Below are 15,776 nucleotides of genomic sequence, written 5' to 3' on the forward strand. Positions count from 1 at the left end.
GTAGGGAGACACTATTGCACACATCCTTTTTTTTTCGTTAATTTGTTGACTCTGGCTAATGTAATAATCTTCTGGGCAAGCTTTGCGGCTGAAGCTATCTAATTTAAGTTTTTTTTAATAGGAAATTAGTATGTTCTGCCAAAATGATGCCCCTAAAGAAATTATTATTTGCGGACGGTGTGCATATTTGAAGATTCATTTGTGGCTCATGTATAAACCGGGCCATGGCGTGAGTGTGTCATTTCTCTATTTTTATCTTTGTGATTATACGTTTTAGCTCGATTGTTACTTATTTTGAAAAAAATAATAAAATTAATAAGTTTAGAGTTTTATCTTTTAAATCTTCTGTCTCTATAGCTTTTGTCCCTTTTTTAATACATGTGATATGAAGATATATGAATACTCTTGGAAAAAAAAAAGAAAGAAATATGTGTCTAATACTCTCATGGGTGATTGTAAGGGTGACTTTCTAGCAGTAAGGGCAGCAATGGTGTCGAAGTGCAATCAGGACCATATTGTTAGGGTGTTTGGGAAAATAATTTTGTGCCTGCTTTCTCAAAAAATTGTGATGAAAAAATTGTGTTTTACAACTTTACCTAACTAAAGTACAGTGACTGACGAAAAAAAAAAAACATACAATAAGTATTGTAGTTTTTTGAACAATAATTTCTTCAGTAATAACGCCATGAGTACTTATTCAAACAACTGCAATTGTCCCAAACAAATCCTAAATCTCAAATGGAGGGTAAGTTCTTTGTTTCTCTTACAATAATTTAGAAGGTAACATTAAAATAGGGGTGAAAAAACATTAACTAAACCAAAAGAATCATGTTAAAATCAAGTTTAAAATAAATTTAACAAACACAAGTCAAACACGTTAGTTACCATAAGAAACAAAAGTCAAACACGTTTAAAATAAAAATAACAAACGCATCTTCATCCATCACGTTTAATAAATTTTAGCCACAAATGCTGGCAATAAAAGTTCGAACAAGATATAAATAATATAGTGAAAGAATTAGGTCTTGCTCGCTCATGAAAGTAGTCTTCGACAACTGTGAATCATTTTAATGAATATGCATCAAAATATTAAACACGTCATTGAGGAAAGTTATAACTTTATTTTTAATGCTCAATTCTTAAAGATTATTGGGGAGTGAGTATGTTGAGGCAATGACTAACAGGTAAAGTGAAGTGGTAACCAGAAGCAATACAACAAGGAATAGGTGATAATATGTTAGCGATTGTTGGGTAGGGAAACTAAAAACATCAATCATTGTGTTGTAGTCTACCAATTAGCATCCTTTTAATTCTTATCACAATAATTGTCTAATTGAATTTGTACTCTTGTTGTGTGTGAACTCCAAACCTTCACGCCTTAGCCTCCATCGAAATGAATGAGGAGAGAGATTCACATGAAGTTCTGGATTAAATTTTAGATAACAAACTACCCAAAGATTTCACCCTCATTCTGCAGGGATTTGAAGATCCTAGGTTTGAGGTTCTTCATAAATAGAAGCCCCTACAGTTAATTATGTTTTTTGATGATGCAAAAGCACTTTTCAATTAAGGCTAGTCATTATATTGTGATCCATCAACAATTCTTAATAAAACCTAGGGAATGATATCATAAAAAGTAATATCATGAGTTTTGATGCGTGCTAAGAAATTCACGGCAATAGAGAAGTGAATTATTGTCTTAGGATTGTTTGGTTGTAAGGACAATATTAGTTATATAGGATTTAGTAAATCTGGATTTCTTAAATCTAAAATAATGTTTGGGTTCAATTAAAGTTAAATCATGTTAAATCCATTTGAGGTGTCTAACATAAATCTAATTGAAATATTATTTTCCTGCTCTAAATCTGTTAAATCCAACTAATAAGTGAATTTAGTAAATCCGGATTTAATAAACGTAACAAGTAAAAAATTGGATTTAACTTAACGTCAGATTTATTTAGCATATTTATGGTGTTCGACTGAATTTAAGTTAAATCTAAATTAAAATCTTTTTAAAGTATTGTGCCGAACAGTCCTTAGAGTGGCATAAGAATCCATCACACATTCAGATGAAAGAAGATAATCTATATGGATACTCGAAGTTTTTACGTGAAAACCCAAAAAGGAAAAAACCACGGGCTCATGCCCAATTTCCATTATGAGTTGGTAATTACTGTACAACCCCTTGTCCCAAAGGCTGAAAATAGTTACACAGTTTCTAGGATTACAATTTTTGTGCATAGAAGAACTTGTCTCGCGTTAGAGAGTGAGTGGCTACCAATGGTGGTCGGTGGTTGGCGATCAGAGTTAGCATAAGGCGGTGGAGACAACAGAGACGTCAGCGACCAGAGTTGGCTGAAGGTAAGGACGGTTGGCAGCCAGAGTTGGCTTAAAGTGGTGGTCGAAGGCGACAATTGGAGTTGGCCGGAGGTGTCAGTAACCAGAGTTTGTCTGAGGCAACAGTAACCAAAATTTGCCGGAGGTTGCAGTGATAAGAGTTGGCCAGAGGCAACAGTGGCCGGAGTTGGCCTGAAGCAGTTGTGACGACCTGAGGCGATGATGGCCGGAGTTGGTCGGATCTGCAATGTAGGATGTTGGGTTGCATCTCTCTCTTTTGCATGCTCTGGTTTTCCTCTTGCTTAGAGTCTAGATCTCCTCTTGTGAGAGGATTAGGGCTCTATTTATAAAATGGAGGCCCCAACCATGTACATCTTGCAATACATTGTCCCATGAACCAAAATTCTACTTTAAATCCACAAATTTAAAAGGCAAAAATGTCATTTCCTTACATAGAGAAAGAAGTTGTTCCAGAAGCTCATTAGCTTTTAGAAGCCATATCAACCAATGCCCCACATCACCACCCACCCTCTTTGTTCTCTAACACTACCTCTGACGAAAACAAACCAAACCCTATTAAATGCTTACTTTATAGAGCCTTGGGGAATAACTCATGGATTGATCCTTCCACCTATCTTCTTACATATTTATTCAGACTCTAACTTTTGATCACTACCTTATTCTAATTTTCATGGGTTTTAATTTGACTCTTAAATGTAAATTCGTGTACAAAAAATACTTGAATCATTGTGATGATTTTCATAACATTATTACTAAATGCTTGGAACATTCATGAAAAAGATCTCATATTTCCTCTTAGGAACAAAATAAAAATGCTAATAAAAGCCCTCTTAAAAGCTAAATGGGCTTCTTAAATTTTTTTTTTTCAGATCAGATCAAGGCATTGAAAGCCTTACAAATGATATTATCTTGGTTGTGGATGCACAACCACTTTTGTCATAGCATACACATCCAAAATACGCTTTCTTGAAGCCACTTCTTGTGAAAACTCATAACTTAAGCAAAGAGCTATATATTTTTAGTTGTTTAAGGGGGAGGATGAAATAAGATTTTTTAACCAAAAAAATAAGATTAAAAGTAAAAAAAAAAATTCATTAGAGATCCTCTCCAACAATGAAGGCATAAATACCCAACAAGGCATTATCCAAGAGGTTATTTTCTACTTTTCTACCTTTCTAAGCAGTCCTTCAATTCTAACATGCTTATTCATATCCTAATCGGCCAGGTTTTGTTTCAATAGGATTTTGATTTGACACTTGGTGATTTTACAACTTAAAAAAATTAAAGAAAGCCTACTTCTATATTTGCATTGATAAATCTTTGGGCTTGATGGGTTTAATTCAAATTTTTTCAATGATGTACTGGAAATCACTAGTCAAGATTGCATTAAAACCATTAAATATTTCTTTATTATCTCAAAACTGTCCAAAAGGGTGAAGCACTCTGCTCTAAATATCATTCCTAAGATCTTTAATGCTCATAATCTCAGTGAATATAGGCCCATTTGCTTTTGTAATAATACCTATAAGCTCATTGCTAAATTTAATGTTGAAAGGCTCAAAACTATACTTCATAACATTATTCACTCTTCTCAAGCTATTTTTCTTTCAGCAAGTGGTAACTGATAACCTTATATTGGTTAATGGATTAATGCAAGGTTTTAATTCTACTAATCATCCAAAGAATTTAGGCTCTAAAATTAACCTAAGGAAAGCATTTGTTATTAACAGAAGATTCATCAATAATAAACAAAAAAATATGGGTTATCCTCTTAAGTTCATTGAGTGGAATAAGGTGTTGCGAATATGGAAACCGGTATGCTGTTCAAATTGGAATTTTCTCATATTTAGCAGCAAATTGGATTTGATACTCGAAATAAATTGCTAAATGAATTACTCTTAATTCCTTTTATGATTTGTTGTAGAATAGAAAAGGAAATAATTAATTGGGCCTAATGGCATGACAAAATTAATAAAATAGGCTTAATGGCATAATTACAGGATTAATTTCATATTGGGCCTAATGACATGACAAAATTAATAAATAGGCTTGCTAGCTCCTCTTGTGATCTCTCTCGAGATTTGGTTTCCTTCCGACATTTCTTCTTCTTGATTGTGGCTCTCGGAAAGAGAGAGAGAGAGAATGAGAGGAGAGAAAGACAGAGATTATTCTTTCTTGTAATCGTCGAGGCTATCGACGGGTGTAATCCTCGAGTAATAAAATCCTCTGCAATTTTGTGGACGTTGGCAATTTGCCGAACCACGTAAATCTGTGTGTTCTGAAGTTATTTTCTATTTTGTAATTTTTTTCTTGATCCGATTTTTAGCTTTATTGCCGACATTTTTTTACAACAACTGATATTAGAGCTCAAGGTCAAATCTGAGGGAAACTGATGGCCAGAGATGATGTGATGACGTCGGGGATCAAGAAGTCTGATGACACGGATTTTGATTATTGGAGGATGTAGATAGAAGACTACCTCTATGGGAAGAAATTCCATCTTCCGTTACTGGGAAAGTGACCGAAAAAGATGGATTTCCTGTCAGGGAATCAGACTTGGGAGCTGACAGAACTTCCACTAGAGAAGAAGGCATTGCACAACAGCATTGCACAACAAGAAGGCATTGCACAACAAGTGTGTGTACCAGGTGAAGATTGTACTTGATGACAGTAAGAGGTACAAGTCTAGACTTTTTGAAAAGGGCTTTCAACAGAAACATGATATTGCTCATGCAGTTGGAGTTGTAAGAAGAAACATGAATAAATCAGGGAAGAGCTTGGAGATACAAAACTATGTTGACGATGATATGTCGACTGAGGATTTTACTCATGAGAAATTAAAGTTGTGCTCGACTTCAGTTGGTCTTCTAGCGTGAAGACACGGGGCTTTGAGTTGCAGAGGTGGAGAATATCACGTTTGAAGAAAATGACTACACAAGTAGTGAATGATGCAATCAGTGTACCAGTCTCCAAGTGAAAGATTTGTTGCGAATATGGAAACATGTTCACTGTTCAAATTGACATTTCTCATGTTTCACAGCAAATTGGATTTAATACTCGAAATTAATTGTTTTTAATTCGTTATATGATTTTTTGTAAAAAAGAAAAAGAAATAATTAATTGGTTTCATTAATTATTTAATTAATTCTTTATTGGGCCTAATGACATGATGTAATTAATAAATAGGCATGCTAGCTCCCCTTGTGATCTCTCTCAGGATTTGGTTTCCCTTCGGTGTTTCTTCTTCTTGATTGTGGCTCTCGGAAAGAGAGAGAGAGAGAAAAGGAGAGGAGAGAGAGATATATATTGTTCTTTCTTGTAATTCTTTGAGGCTATCGACGGGTGTAATCCTCAAGTAATAAAATCCTCTGCAGTTCCGTTGACATAGACAATTTGTCGAACCCCGTAAATCTGTGTGTTCTGCTGTTGTTTTCTGTTTTGCGACTTTTTTTCTCGATCCGGTTTTTCACTTTGTTGCCGTCATTTTTTCACAAGATAAGACGTAGATGGCTCAAATTCACCACTCTGTTATTATTAACGACGATTCTCATGACAACTTTACTTCAACTTCTAGCCTTAGACAAGGCCGCTCCTTTCTTCTATATAAAAACAAAACTTTTTATGGAGGTTTAGTTCATTAAGAGATCAAAGCATCTATAATGGAAATTGACTTATGATTTTATTTCCATTCATGATCTTTAGTAATAAGGTAATTCTTCGTTGTATATAGTTTTCTTCCACATGAATTTGCATGTTCATTCATGTATTTGCATGTTTACTTGTCATATAAAATCTCTGAAATAAGTATCAATTATTTATCTTTTCATTTATTCAAGCTCAACTTTCCATATTAGATTTTTGCTTGAAACATTTATTTTAAATTTTCCAACATTCTTTTTTTTTATAGCATAATCGTTCCTTAATTAATAATTTTTAATTTTCTTTCAAATTCTTCTTGAGATATTCTCATTTGGCTTTGCTCAACTAAGTTACCAATAAATTATTATTTCCTTAACTCAACTCTAGCTTATATTTTTATAAATTTACCTTTGAATTCCTATAAACTTAAGAACTATTATTCAAGAAAAATAGGGCATGCAATTTCATTTAACACCCACTAACCAAGGTCATATTTTTGTTGGAGTTAATAGATTAAGGTGCAATACCAATAATACTAAAACTAAAGGTGATAATATATACTTAGAGTGGAACTTCATCATTACCCTTGTGTTGAACGAGCCCCTCTTGGATCAAGTAGGTAATCTTTTGGTCGAAGCACATTTCCTAACGCACGACCATCATGAAAAACGCTATTTTAGCGAACAATACAAACACTAATCCTGTGCCTATAAGTGATTAATTACAAGGAGGTTATCTAAAATTTGTCATTAGTGCATATTTGTCCACAAGAGGAAGATGCCACATCGCCATCACCTTTACATGAATTAATTTATCATAATGACAAGATTAAGAAATTCTAACCATCTTTGAGAGGGTTGCTATACTGATTGGAACGATTGCCACTTGGCCCATGCATGAGCATGAATTAAGGTGGTTGGGGTGTCAAGATCAAATTGGAACAAACTCATTGACTCCTTTGAATTGCTAATTTAATGTAAGATTATTGCAGAGGCCAATTGGAATAATTTTTTTTGTTTTTAATTTTCATTTTTTTAGTTTTTGTGTATTTTAATTTAAAATTAAATATATTTGATATATTAAAATATAATATTATATTTATTGAATATTAAATAACTTGATTAGGGATGATGATTGCCCAAAGTTAGGGCGGTCGGGGAGATAGCGGCAGTGGCGAATAATGATAATTTTATTTTTAATATTTGATTTATTATTAAAAATAAAAAAATTAAAGTATTATAATCATACATTGAATAATTACATTTGAAAAAAAAAATATAAATAAAGTAAAAAAACATCAATAATTCAAAAGTTATGACTTCTTTGTGTCAGTTTTTCAAATTGATGATCGAATTTGTCATTATGATTGCTTTATCGATTGAAACCTTTGTTAATGAATAATGTTTGCTTTGATAGATTGCTGCTTTTGCTGCCTGTAAGAATGTTTTTTATTTTATTTTATCTTTTTTTGGTTAATTTTGGCTCTTTTTTTGGTCTTAATTGCTTTATAACTGTTACTGAAGCGCTAAAGAATACTGTGGCTATGGAAGGTTTAAAAAAAAATATTCTCTCATTTCCAAAGGAAAAAAGGTTTTGTTTTTATATGGCTGAAAAATTGTAGACAGTAGCAGAGAAAGGCGTTCACCTCATTCGGTTGGTCGTTAGTCACATTACTAGATGGACCCAGCAACAAAAATATGTCAGACATACTAAAAAATGTCAATGAAGACAATAATAACCGGTAACTCTCGGGGGCATAACGACCTGCAACTCCTAGAGACATAATAACTTGTAACTTCCATGGGCAATCATATAATTTTCTAGACATCCCCCTATGCTCTATAAATAAAAAGATATTTTTTTCATGTAAGGAGACATAAGGTCATTTAGACAGTACTATCTCATTCTCTTGTAACAACTTCTTGCAGTATATAAAATAGGTTTAAGAGCTTAGAAAACACCCCCACTTTGCTACCCTGGGGCAATCACCGTCTCTCTCTCTCTCCTCTCTCTTCTCGGTCTCTATACTCTATGCCTTGAGCATAGTCTACCGGATGAACATGATTTCAACATTATATTTTCATCACCTCTCTCTCTAAGTTCGACATCCAACACTAAATGTGACACATATATAAAATTAGAGTTTACATGCTAGATATGTAAATACATGAGAATTGAGTGATATGCATGTAAATCTTTCCTTTTTTTAATAGTGCTAAATTTGGGCCTTCAATTGGTATAATATTTTTCGGCTAAACAAAATATAGGACAAAACGAGTTTTAAAATTTTAATATTTGTTTTAAAATAATTATAAATTATAAAAAGTTAGCCAGCTTATTTTGAAACTCATTATATCTATCACGCATTTTGGTCAGAATCCTATCCCTTTTTCTTTTTCTAACATCTATGATTTCTTCTATATAAATTTAAAATTCATTACCAAACTGAAGATTATATTAAAATTCAAATTGAATTGTTATAGATATGGTTTTTATTTGATAAACATTCGTCTTATATATTTGCACATCATCATCATATCAAACTCATTTTTTTGTGTTATATATTTGATGCGTGCTAAAAAATTCACTGCAGTAGAGTAATGAATTATCGTCTTAACGTGGTACAGAGATTCAACACACACTCAGAAGGGAGGACAACTAGTAATGATATCAGAAGTACTTACATAAAAAACTCAAAAAAGAAAAAAAAAACTACGGGACCAAGCCCAGCTGAAAAAATTCAGTATAAACTGGATATTACATGTACAGTCCCTCGTCTCACATCCCACATCCCACATCCCACTGATGGTTATCAAAATTTAAACATTTCTTGCTCAAAAGATTATCTCGATATCCATGTCATGCATAGAAATTTGTGCCGGATAATCAGAATTTGTTGATAGCATAATAATATTTTTAATATTTGTATTGTATGTTTGTATTTACGCTAAGATTCATTTACAACTTATTAGCATCCGTTACTTTAAGTGAACAAGAAAAATTGGATTAAAATTATTCCATACAAATATAAAAATTCAAAAATTTATCTTTTTATTTTTTATTTTCTTATTTTTTTCTGTGTACTACGTCACTGTTATCAGCATATTCAGGACATCAATAATTTAATCTGTAATTTTCTAAATTCTTCTCAAAAGTCAAAGATTCCAAATCCATACGGCCCTTGTTATTTTCAATCGATACAGACAATTTGTTTTTGTTATTGTTAGGTCTCTTATTCATTTAGAAAGATTTACATCCATACCATTTATTATATAGTTACATATGTGACATTTAAACCTCAATTTTTACATACATACCACATTATCAATGCCTGTAAAGGTATCAAATGTTTTCAAATGTTTGATATGTGAATAAATAAGTATTGGGTGGTAAGTATGTAAATAGAAAGAAACATAAAATGGGGCTTATGTAAGGAGTACGAGTATTTCGTCATAGGGACCATCATGTGCGTAGGAGCAACCATCTATGATAGGAAAAACCAAAAAAGACATCTAAAATACAACGACAACCACAAGACTTTAATCCCACTAAGTGGGATCGGCTACATGAATCATTTTTCTTAATTGCGCCCTATTGAGTCATATTTTCATTTCTACAATATGTCCAAACCTTTCTAGGCCTACATTTGCTTTTCTTAGCATAAGTTGAATCGAAAAAATTTACTCTCCTAACATGATCATTAGATGGTTGATGTTTAATGTGACCAAACCTTTAGCATAAGTTGAATCGAAAATATTTACTCTCCTAACATGATCATTAGATGGTTGATTGTTTCCGTTCATTTTTCTCTTTTTTTATTTTAAAAAGGGAGTCGCCAGCTTGTCGATCGTCGTATACTTCCCCCGTATTCATTACACATTTTTGTCTCAAAGTGTCAAGCCACTTATCCACCTAAGCATTCTCATCACAATAACACTTAACTTATTTTATGCTTCTCTTTGAAGGCCACTTATCCACCATAGAGCATTGTAGGTCTCACCACAAAATTATAAAAAATTCCCATCAATTTAAGCGGTAGTATTCTATCACACAATAGGCTTGAAGCACTCATCAACATCAACCAACCAACTTGAATTCTACTAATAACATCCTTATCAATATCACCCTCATTTTGAACAATAGATTTGGGATATCTAAAGAGTTCACACCTTTTAATGATTTGATCACACATAATTATAGCTCAGCCACTAGAGCTACTATTACTAAAATTACATTCAATGCATTCAGTTTTAATTCTACTCAAACGAAGGGCATTGAACTCTAATGTAGAGCTCCATAATTCAAGTTCTTCCTGATATATTTCTCTAGTCTTATCCACAAGAAGGATTTTATCAGCGAAAATCATGCACCAAGGTACATCCTCCTTTAAATGTCCAGTAAGAGCATCCATAACTAAAGCAAAACGACACGAGCTTAAAGATGAACCTTGATGTAATTCAACTGAAAAAATAAAATATTTTGTCAATTCTTCTTTTGTTCGAACACAAGTAACAACTTTAGTATACACATCCTTACTGACTTGAATATAATTCATATTAACACCTTTCTTCTCTTGAACTCTCCAAAGGATTTCTCTTGGAACCTTAGCTTTCTCTAAATCATGCGTAGATCCTTATTATTCTCTTTGTATCTCTTCATCAAACCTTTTAATAAATGTATAGCTTCCATAGTAGACCTACCCGACATAAGCCAAACTGATTATGAAAAATTTTTGTAACAATTCTTAACCTATGTTAAATTACCCTCTCCCATAATTTTAAAGTATGACACATCAACTTAATTCCTTTATAATTTGGACACTTTTGTGCATCTCATTTATTCTTTAAAATGGGGACTAAAATACTCTTCCTCCACACCTTAGGCATCTTTTTAGTTTTTAAAATAATATTAAAGACTTTAGTAAGCCAAGAAATTCTCAAATCTCATAAATAATTCAAAATTTTAATTGAGATATCATCAATTCCTATTGATTTTCCATCATTAATTTTCTTTAAAGTCTTAACAACTTTTTTTTTATTAATGTGACAGTAAAAATAAAACATATTATTAATATTAATGATATTAATATTACTAAGGTAGATTGTTTGTTCAATAGCTCACCCACCTATATTGAATATCTTTTTCTAAAAAAGGAACATTTTGATTTTCATTTTTAATGCATTTTACTTGAGTTAAATCTTTACTTTTTCTATATTGAATATCTTTTTTCTAAAAAAGGAACATTTTGATTTTCATCTTTAATGCATTTTACTTGAGTTAAATCTTTACTTTTCTTTTCTCCTGTTTGGCTAGTTTATACGTATATTTTTCACCATCTCTAGTATCAAATATATTATAAAGGTCACTAAAAGCGAAATTTTTAGCATCATAGATTGCTCACTTAGACTTCCTACAGACCACCTTATATTTTTCCCAGTTCTCTAAGTTCTTACATTTAAGCTAATGTTTGTAACACAATTTCTTATATTTTATCTTTTATTAAACAATATTATTCCACCACCAATTTTTTTTATTTATAAAAATTTTTGCTTTGACTCCCCAAATTTAACTTTTGTCACTTGTTTAATAGTGTTTGTTACTTTATCACACAAAAAATTTGCTTCTTCATGAACTCCTGATTTCTTGAAATATTAAAGTTTGCTCTTATAAATAATTTTATTTGTATCTTCTAGGTGCCCCCATTTAATTTCATGGCAGTGATTCTTATTATTTTTTATCTTACGACTCATCATCCTAAAAATCAGAATTAATAATTGATGTTGAGTACTCAAATTCTCAATTAGAATGACCTTATAATCTATACATTCTCGACGATCTCTTATCCTCATAAGAAAATAATCAATTTGTGCTTTATTAGATTGATTCTTATAAGTAATAATATCCTCATCTATTTTCTTAAATATAATATTAACAATAACAAAATCATATGCTAAAGTAAAATCTAATATGACTCTATCTTCTTCATTAATTACCCCAAAACCGTAGCCACAATGAATATTTCTAAAATATTCCCCACTCTACCGACATGTCCATTTAAATGTCCTCCAATAATTATTTTTTCTTCAAGAGGTATCATTTATATTAATTCTTTTAGGTCATTCTAGAATTGTTCCTTGTAAGCTATATCTAAAGCTACTTGAGGAGTATAAACACTTATAATATTAGAAATTTAAGTATCAACAACAATCATAAGAGATATAATTTTATCTCTAGTTTTATTAATTTTCACAACACTATCTTTCAAACTTTTATCTATAATTACACATACTTCATTTCTAGTGTGACTCCTACTTGAATATCAAAGTTTAAAACCTAAGATATTAATCTCTTTAGTCTTTTCTCCAACCCATTTAGTTTCTTGAAAACATAAGATATTTATTTTTTTAGAGTTATAATATCAACTAATTCCATTAATTTACCTAAGAGAGTACATATATTCTAATATTCTATCCTATTATTAGTTTAATGGACTAACATCTTTACTCGCATTCAATCGTAATATCAGAACCCTTGCTTATTTGGCACTGGTTTCTTGATTTTTTTTAAAGACTCGGAGTTGTTGGCTTGTCTATTAATATGATATTGAATACATATTATATTTCATTCAATATTTTTGTAGGCGACTCTGAGTTTTTAAAAATAACTAAAAACATTCTTCATTATATTTCATATACTCAACCCAAGTTTGAAAAAAAAGAAATATGAGTTCTAAGATTTGTCTTTTTTCTCTTTAGTGATAGTTTGATGCTTCATTGTAAATTTGTAACCAAGGCAACTAAGTGAAAACCTTTGGCTATGCATGGTTATAAATGGTTGGGATGTTTTTTGAGTTTGTAGCTTATTTTCTTTATTGACTATTGAGCATATTAGAGCATTACCGAGCTAGATTTGCACATATATTGAGATCTTGTGGATTTTCATATATAATCAGAATCTCATCATATAAGTTAGTTTACATGTGTAAAAAGACCCTAATACTGTGGTTTACTTACGAAGAATAGTCAACCGCATGAAATAGCTTATTATTTTAACTTAGAAAATTTTAATTTTCATGCAAAGCTTTTATGATGTAAGTGAACTAACGCATAAATTAAATCTTTCTAAAAATTCATTTGAAAAGAATTTAGTGAGAATGATGTGTGTGTGTGTGTGTGTGTGTGTGTGTGTGTGTGTGTGTGTGTGTGTGTGTGTGTGTGTGTGTGTGTGTGTGAGAGAGAGAGAGAGAGAGAGAGAGAGAGAGAGAGAATGCTTAATAACTTCTTGGATGTGACTCAAGAATATTGACTTAGATTTCATGTGCCGTGTCAAAAACTCAAAGCTCCATTTTTTACATATTTTGGTCAAGTAAATACTTCACATAATAATTATACTAAAATTTTAATTAATTTACATATATTCATCTACATATGTCTAGTTGTGCAATAAACAAAGAACTTCATCTCATAGTCGATTTATCAACTGATTCCTTAAAAGACAATCTCAAAAAGGTTCTTAGTCCATCGACCTATCGTCATGCCAAAAATCACCCTTGGTGCAAATAGCTTGATCTTGGACTTGTGGGATCACATCATACCTTGGGTAGAACATGGGACTTGCCTAATATGACCCAATTGAGTTTCCAATACCTTATAACTTGCATTATCTCAATATAAATGATTTGACTAATTAGAACATAATAAGTTCAGGCTTGCATGGCCAAAAAGTTCAAAATCAACTCAACATGAAGTTGTTTTAGTGTGATAGAACAAAATTCTTAATAGAGAATAAGATGAATTAAACTCCACAAACTTTAAATGATTTTCATAAGAAATTCTTCATAATAATTCACACCTCATGATCTAATTAAATAAAAGTGTTAATTATCTAAAATTATCTAATGGACTGACCAATTTTTTCTATGTAAGTAAAAAATTTCAAATCCCTAATAAATTGAAGTGAATAATTTGATTGCATGCATGTTCGACAATAAAGGCTTTTTGGTACAAGCCAATAACGTTGGGGATCGTTAGTTAGGTTAAAAGTACTCTAAGGATGAGCTGTATATTTATATTTGGCCTTTGTTAGTAGTAATGCTTAATCATAATGAAATTTGTAAGTACTTAGTGATCACATTCTTGAACGTTGATTGGTACTTTCAAAGTCAGTCTAGCAAGCTCATTATGCACTTTGTGGGGGATATCATTTTTAACATGTAAAGTCCTCAATTTGTTAATATTATTTTAAAAATTTTATTTAGAGAAAAAACTGATTAGTAATTTTCTAAATTAAATGTAATTTAGCATAAAAAAATATTTTCTTACAAAATATAATATTATTTTTATGTTAAAACAATATTTTTTTATAATAAATAGACATTTTCTTTTGTGACATTATATGAAAGAAAATAAAATTTTAATTTGATAAAAGTAGTTCCACATCTAAAATAAATAACTTAGGTTCTAAGGGTGTATTGGGGCAGCGGTGTGGTGGTGGTGCGGCGTTGTACCAACTTCGTGACATTTACATTAAGGCATTTGATGAAATTGTATTTTGCCTACTTTTTTCAAATAAATGTGATGGGAAGCTACATTTCTCAAACTAATCTTGTTAAGTGTGGTGACTATCAGAAAGCTACGAACCGACTTTAAAAAAAAATTGTAATAGCCACAACAGCTTTTTGAACAACAGTGAATTTCTTTTCCATTAGCTTCATAACTACTTCTTCAAAAAGTTATAGTTGCCCAAACATACCCTAACTTGAAAATAAATTAAAATCAATAGGGCACAAAACCAAGTGATAATTCCTTAGATGCCAACATCACCTACATGAAATTTGACTTTTTTATGATTGCTTGTGTCATCATCATACTATGTTGAAATTTTTTTAACAATCTAATCATCCAACCATAATTCTCTATTTCATTAATTCCCTCCAAATCAACTTCTCTTTCATCTCTCCTACAAGCTCTGGATATATATGGACGCTTGTTCATGTGCTATACTTTAAGTATAAAATTAAAATTTTTATTTCTAACTCAAGAAAATAATAAGTACTAATTTTTTTCATATTTATATATGAAACCATCAAAATTCATTATAGTTGTAATGTTGCATGAAAATCGAGTAGGCGACCAACTTCAAAACTGATTGCATGTAATTTATGCATCTGAGCAGGTCATAACTTTCTTCCCATTTTCATTTTCCTCAAATCCCTAATCCTATTCTCATCATATATACCAATCCCACTCCTCTACGCCTCTACGACAAAATTTCTCCATTGCAACCCACCCCAACTAAGAATATTTTAAATTATAAAAATGCCATTTTGATATAATCTTACTGATCACAAAATTAAAAATTTTTGCAGTGTATCAAGCCCTCCAAAAACAGCAAAACATCTACTGAAGCAGGTGCAATCAGCCTCATCTCAATCACTACCCTCCCACAACTTAAAAGACCAATATTGAAGCACAGCTGAAGATCGTGTCTAAATAATAAGAAGGGGACACAAATAGAAAGTTTAGTAGTTGAACGAATGACTGACAAATTTGATATACATAAATATAAGGGTGCATATTATTTTGTCAAAATTAAAAACTCAAACCAAATTTTAAGAAAAAGGATTGATTTAGTTCTATTTCAAAAATGCATTTTAATTCTTCGCTTTTAAAATTTAAATAATTGGATTTTGATTTTTGGATTGATTTTTATTTTCATTTAATCAAACAATTAGAAAGAAAACTTAAATTTAGTTAAAATATCTTATTATATTTTTAATT

This window comes from Phalaenopsis equestris, unplaced genomic scaffold (assembly GCF_001263595.1).
Source record: "Phalaenopsis equestris unplaced genomic scaffold, ASM126359v1 Scaffold000422, whole genome shotgun sequence".
Classification (NCBI taxonomy): domain Eukaryota; kingdom Viridiplantae; phylum Streptophyta; class Magnoliopsida; order Asparagales; family Orchidaceae; genus Phalaenopsis; species Phalaenopsis equestris.